General features: G+C 40.8%; 1 non-coding gene across 1 annotated transcript; it reads right to left on the reverse strand.

The window, feature by feature from the left end:
* Positions 1-6,925: 6,925 nt before the first annotated feature.
* On the reverse strand, positions 6,926-7,032 carry LOC136210241 (small nucleolar RNA R71). Its single transcript, XR_010677949.1, has one exon. It is a non-coding gene; the product is annotated as a small nucleolar RNA R71 (small nucleolar RNA).
* Between the last annotated feature and the right edge of the window lie 204 nt (positions 7,033-7,236).

A 7,236-nucleotide genomic window follows, 5' to 3' on the forward strand; every position in this document is an offset into this window, starting at 1 on the left:
CTTCCTTCTCCAACTTTTCTATAGTAGCCTTATCCGCTACACCTTGAAGGAGCTCCGCTTCCATGGCGCGTAAGTGAGTATACATCTGTTAAGACGAAACGGTTCATTCAAAAGCTACCGAAAGGGGATCACTTATAGCCAATGGCCAGACGGAACTAACCGTTAGAAGCTCAATCTTTCCCATTTGAACATGGGCAGATCCTGGGATCTGATTTTGGTTCTTCTGTACCTCGCCCAACTGACCTAGAGCCTCGTCCAGGTCATTAATAACAGATTCATTTCTCAAAGATCCCCTGGTACCATACTTGGCGAACCAGTAACCGCCTAGGTCCGGCTTCGCCGTCTGCATGAAGATGAAAGGATCAAAACTTAGATCCAAAGTATGATAAAAAAGATTAAAGTAAGAACAACTTGCCTGCTCCCCCTCCATTGAAGACACGGCGGATTTCATGGCATCCGCCATAAACTTTTGACCGCCAGAAGCTGCAGGCTTCCTCCTTTTCAGAGGCGGATCGACCGCTGTATCAGCCAGGCGTTTCCCTGCACCCTTTTGGGGATCCGTCGCCTGATCTTTCTTGCGAGCTTCATCTTCCTTCAACTTCCTGCGCTTCTCTGCAAGAGCGTGATTGGCCTTAGATAAACCCCTGCCAAAGAGAACAATAAAGCGATCAAGGTTCCAAGAAAGAAAACACAAAGTTACCTTGATCAAACTGGGCAATCTTCGAGTAAATAAACTTGTCCCCTTCTCGGCGAATTAGGGGAATATCATTCATCATGAAGTCTAAAGCGTCAGCGTATGTCTAGGCATCCGCCTTGACACTCTTTATGAGCTCCGCCACTACCTCATCACTATTCGTCAATATACGCATATCTCCCGCCATGTGCAAAGGTTTGGGATTCCAGTATGTTGGGAAGCCTAGAGATTCGCCCTCGTTTATCTTTACGTAGAAGAATTTTTCGTCCCAACAATGGACATTGGACATTTTGCCACTAAATGGCGAATATACTCCAAACTTTGCAAAGGTGAGGAAAGACTCAGACTTTCGCTTCGACGGTTTATGAAAAGCTCGAAAGATATGAGGAGTGTATATTACCCATAAGTTCGAGGCAAGGTAACAATCTAAAGCAATATCTAACCAGCCATTTGGATGTAATTGGCTAACGGTAATGTCAAAGTAAGCAAGGATGTCCGCCATCATCTTGGGAAGAGGCAGTCGGAATCCTCTTTCTACGTGACTACAGTACACAGATAAGAATCCGCTTGGCGGACAGGCGGGTCATTGATGAGCATCCGCCAGTTGGGTCTCGTAGTTATTTATCCATAGGAATCTACTCGCCAGATCTGCTAGATCCGCGGCACTTATGCGAGAGGAGGTAGACTCCGCACGAGGTGCCTTTTTCCTGGGCGGAGCGGAAGAAGAGGTCGCCATCCAGGAAAAACGCCTAGAATCTATGGCCGGAGCAATACCGGTGATAGGAACAGAAAGGTTTTGACTACTACTACCTAAACGAGTTCGACCGCGATTACACGCCGAGTCGAGCAACTCAGCTAAATCGGAGTTAACCGTACCTTAGGAGGAAAGAGAATTTTCCGACAAAGAAGAGGTCCAACTAATTGCAATTTCAGAGGGAGAGGTCAAATTAAAAAGTTCAGAGGTTGACCCGGAGGATGAAGAAGAGCTTCTAAACATTCAAAAACACAATATATAGAATGAAAAGATGAACTTACATGAAAAATAAAGGCTTAAAGGATTCTGAAACTCCGAAGAAGCTCTGCAAAGAAAACGCAAAGGAAAATGGAGAGGAAGAACGAATGAGGAAGAAAGAGAAAAGGAAAAATAAAGAAGGCGTCTTCTCTCTCCTCGGGCGGTGCGCCTGTCACACGTGTCACTCCACGATTGGCGTCGAACAGAATGCTCATTAATGCAGGTAATCATGACGACGCGCAAAGAAGCTCAAAAGCCCTAAAGGACTTTAAGGGAACTTAGGGGGGGCTTCTGATAACATTGTGATATTATCCCAAGGATCAAAAGAGACATTCGCCTAAGAATGCCACGTGTTGGTCACCTGATACGGGAATACCACGGCGTATTGAAACAAAGAGATCCGGCGGGCGGATCACCAAGGACTCACCAAAATAGACCTGCGGGCGAACCTATAAGGCGAATCTCCATAAACACTCAATCCGCCATTAGAACGGCTGGGCCGATCCGGCAATTAAGACCATTAATGAGCTATCAATTAGCTAACCGCCAACTTAAAGGTAACCTGTAACCGCCATTAATAGGACATTAATGGAGACTTTCTAGTTACTGAAAGTTACAACTTCATGACTATATATAGCCTATGTCTCAGGCTATCAAGGTACACATTCACTTACCCTTTGTCAATTCAGTTTGCTCTCTTGTTCTTCTTTACTGACTTTGGCATCGGAGCTTCCCCCCGTCGAACCCAACGACGCCCCCACAGAGACGGAAGTTAATCAGAAATTCTCCACAAGTCATCAGTGTGCTATAGATACTACCATAGCAACCGACGTTGTGACATGTCTCCTTTTTCCCACCAACTTAAAGGATGTTGCCTCCTATTGGTATGAGCATCTCGGCATAGGAACGATGACCAGCTTCAAACAGATCTCAGGGCACTTCACCGACCACTTTGTGACGTCTATCCTTGAGAGCAAAACCACGCAAGATCTCAACTATCTGGTCCAGCATGAAAATGAACCTCTTAAGGATTATGTGCAACGATTTTAGTAGGAAGCCATTTAGGTCAATGTACTAAATATGGAGGGAACAGTTAGCATCATGGCTAACAACTGCCTCAATAAAGAGCTATCCCGGGAGCTGACCACCAATAGGCCTCGAACCTTCAAGGACCTAATGACTCGGGCAAAGGATTTCTACAGATGGGATGCACACATGATAAATCTCTTGCTAAAAGATAAAGCCGCCTCCAATAGCACATACAGGGAGCCCAATGCCCATAAACGTTAGGGACAGAAACTAGAAAAGGTCATAAGAGCACTCAAAGAGATAACAAAAATCTCCCTGAACACTCCTAGAAAGGAAGTCATATATTGGGTAGAGAGGAATATGGTACACATAACCTACCCTCCAAAGTGAAAAAAAATCACCCTTACATAAGGGGATACTCCAACTTCATCAAAAGTGAATGGTATGACAAGGAAGATTGCAGGCAGCTCCTTGCCAAGCTAGAGAAGTTGGCCACGTAAGGAAAGCTAGATCATTTTCTTAGGGGGGGCTCGACATCTGAGCAGAAGGACAAGCATATCAAGGATAAATCCCATCAGGGTGTTATCAACATCATCTCAAAAGGACCTGGTCTAGTGCAAGCATCTAAGAAAATAAGGTCCCCTGAGAATGAGAGACCTGATACACTAAGGTTAGACTTCTTATTTGGTAGAATAAGAAATACCCCTAAAATAGCTCATGATGACACACTAGTGATTTAAGTTTGAATCAAGGACTTCAAAGTTCGCATGGTATTGGTAGATACGAGAAGCTCAACCAACATCACCATGAAGAAATCCTATGAGGTTATTGATACGCCTCCGAGCCAACGCTCGAAAACTCACTAAGGGACAAGTGTACCCCATCGTTATTAAGTAATAAATTTGGACAAGTCTCGCACTTTAGGTTTGACAGGGGTCGAAAGCCCCTATCTTTAGGTACGGTTTTTAGGATGGTTTTGTTTAGTTTTCATTCAATAAGCGAGCAATTCTCGCACTTTTATGCATGTGTGTGTGTTAGTTAGTTTTAGTATATGTTTTATTTACTTTTGTAGTTTCTAGCCGATTTCTGATTGTTTTCAGGCAAATATTGCCAAAATAGCACACACGTGAACTGGCAGTTATGTATTTCGGCTAATTGATTCACCAAAGGTCACACGAAACGGAGTTTTTACTCAAATCTAACGACTGGTGGGTCAATTTAGCCTTTGTACTAACGTTGTTTAGAGTTTATGTGCGTGTGCAGGTTAAAATGGGATCAATTTTAGGCAAAAATCGTGCCTCGGGGACCCCCGGTAGTCGCTCGGTGAATTTGGCATGTCCAGCCCACCGAACTGGCCTCTGTAGGCCAGCTCGATGAGCTGACTGTCAGGGGCCAGCTCGACGAGCTAGCCTGTGGGGATTAGTCTTTTGACTAATTTCTGACCCACGTCTCCACGTTTCGCTCCCAACTTCTCCACCTGCAACATGAAACAAATCAGATTAGGTTTAGGCTTTAAACTACATCTATAATAGAACATTGTAATTGTAAATTAGATATCTTTTCTTTTTGTAAAAACCTTAGCTTCCATCCGTGAAGAATCCTCTTCCTCCTTCCGTTAGCCATTGAAGACCAGTAAGCTCCACGTTCCTCAAGGATTGTTCAAGGCTCCATCCTTCAAGTCCTAGGAAGATTTCTGCATTGGTCGACATGTTCCCTGAAAGGGATTTCTTCTCTTTTACATTCTGTTTGCCTGTGATCCATGCTATGAATCCTAGGCTAATTGTAACATCGTGACAAATATATCTTTCATCTTTAATATCAATTTAAGTTCTTATTTTGTTCAATTGATTGTGTTATTTAATCTTTGTCTTACGCTTTCCCTTTCTAGTTTAACTCATTCATAAGTCCAAATAATGACTTGGCACATATTGCAAGCTGAATCTGACCTAGTCAGAGCCTATAGGATTGACAACCTTATAGAAGATTAAGCCCAAATTACTGAGCCTTAGAGCTAGTTTCGGCTGTTAAGCCCAAAATATACCTAAAATATCATCAATATTTACATCAGTTCTGCTACGAATTTGTGTTGTTTATATCTATTTAGATTACTTTTATGTCCGAATATGTTTCCTTCATGCAAGTTACCTAATATTTGGTAAAATCTAAATAGGAGCGAAAAAGGTCAGAAACGAAGGAAAAACCCTACGAAAGGAGTCAAAGACGACGAAAATCAAACGCACCGAAACGAAGGCAAAGAACAAAGTTAGAGACGGAGAAAAACCTCCTGTGTCACGACCGAGATTCCTTATTCTCGGTTGCGACACGCATCGCCCAGGCATTTCTCTCCTCCATTTTGAAGACTGAAATTTACCCCCCTAATCTCGGTAGAGATTTTCTATTCTCGGCAAGATCAGATTTTTAGGCAGCACAATTTACACATGTCCGATTTCAAAGATACGCGTCCGTTCGATTGGATAGAAACGTCTCTTCGTAGCAGACACGTCCCCTAGACTCGACTCTTCAACAACTATAAGTAGAGAGTTGATTTCAGAGTTGAGAAGATGATAATTGAGAGTTAAGATTTAGTACAGAATTTATGCAGAAATTCTGAGTCAAACGATTTAGAGTTAGACGTTCGATTTTGTAAAAACGATATGATGTACACACATTGTTTATCAAATAATTACATACACAATAGCATTTAGATTTAGATTAAGATCTGTTTATATTAGTTTACATTTTGGTAATAGAAGAACCATCTCTATTCCGAAGATTCAGCAAGAAGATCAAGTAGCGGATTCGACCCCGGAGCCTGACAAACTCTAACGAGGTTTGAGGAAAGGATTGACGACCCGGAACTCTCATGTCGTTTGAATGCTTCCATGCTTTTTATTCTCTGTAAACTTGTATCAAATTCATACTTCATCTAATAAAGTTCATGCAATTCAATCAATTTTTATGTAGCACTTCTGTAAACGATCGGAAGTGAGTTCTGGTGTTTTCATTAAAACGTAGTTAAATTCAATATCTTTACAAGGAAACTTTGTTGAACACTTAGGCAAATTCATTCTTCGAGAATTAATTTGGTTAAGGTAGCAATCTATTTCGACCGTAGGAAGATTGTCTGCGGTTCAAAGCCTTTTAATTGAAGGAGTTTACGTTATTACACTTTTATAGTTTATACAAAGTTTAAAGTTGTTTTCTTTGCTTAATGCAAACAAACACAATTATTCTCTTATTTTAAACACTAAACGTTTCTGTTTTGTAATTCATATTCAAAACAGAATTGATTTCTAACATTCTACATATTCTAGCCTAATTCTTATTCTATCAATCTCAAAACAAATTTCAAATAACGATTATCTATTTCTATAAACCTTAAGTCGTATTTAAATTACACTTAAATAAGTTTTCGTTAAAAAACGTTCCCTGTGGGATCGATATCTTTTTATTACTACAAGCGGAACCGTGCACTTGCGGAAATCGCTCAACAAGTTTTTGGCGCCGTTGCCGGGGAACGCCAAATTTTTTAACAAAAATTTAGATTTTTCATGTTTTATTTTGAATCTAGGTTTATACATACTTATTTTAACTTTTGTAATTTATTAATTTTAATTTACTAATATATTTATTTTTCAATTTTGTTTTGAAGGTAGTTTCGGTTCGTGTAAGATTTCAAGTTCATGCGCAGTTCTCGAAGTTCAGGCATCGCACCAAACCCATTAGATCCAGAAATTGAAAAGACAATTAAAAAGAAAAGGAAAGACAAGAAAAACAAAGAGAAACAAAATTCAGAACCACAACCAGAAAATATGGCAAATCCACCAACACTTATGGAATACGCTAGGCCAGGGGTGGCCGATGTAACCAATAGTATCGTTAGACCCAGAATAACCGCAAACCAATTTAAAATTAAGCCCGCTTTGCTTAATATGTTACAAAATAACGTAACATTTTATGGGTTACCTAACGAAAATCCTAACATCCATTTGACAAATTTCCTTGAAATTTGTGACACTTTTAAGATACCAGATGTGACTGCTGAAGCAATCAAACTTCGACTCTTTCCATTCACTTTGAAGGATAGAGCCAAGGAATGGTTAACTTCTATGTCAGGCGCAACATTTGCAACTTGGGAACAATTAGCCCAAGCGTTTTTATCAAAATATTTTCCTTTAGCAAAAACCGCAAGAGTCATAAAAGAGTTAACATCTTTTTCTCAGAATGATAATGAAACTCTTTATGAGGCTTGGGAACGTTTTAAAGAACTTCAACATTTATGCCCACACCACCAATTTCCCGATGCACTTTTAATGCAGACATTTTATAATGGATTGAATCCTACAACTAGAGGTTCATTAGATGCTATGTCGGGAGGGTTATTTATGAAGAAGACATCAGCCCAAGCAAGAGAACTTTTGGAGGAAATGGCAATCAACAGCAGTATGTGGCCAGCAGAACGTGGACACATGCCGGTGGCGAAACCATCGTCCTCAACTAC

Source organism: Euphorbia lathyris, chromosome 10 (assembly GCF_963576675.1).
Source record: "Euphorbia lathyris chromosome 10, ddEupLath1.1, whole genome shotgun sequence".
Taxonomy (NCBI): Eukaryota; Viridiplantae; Streptophyta; class Magnoliopsida; order Malpighiales; family Euphorbiaceae; genus Euphorbia; species Euphorbia lathyris.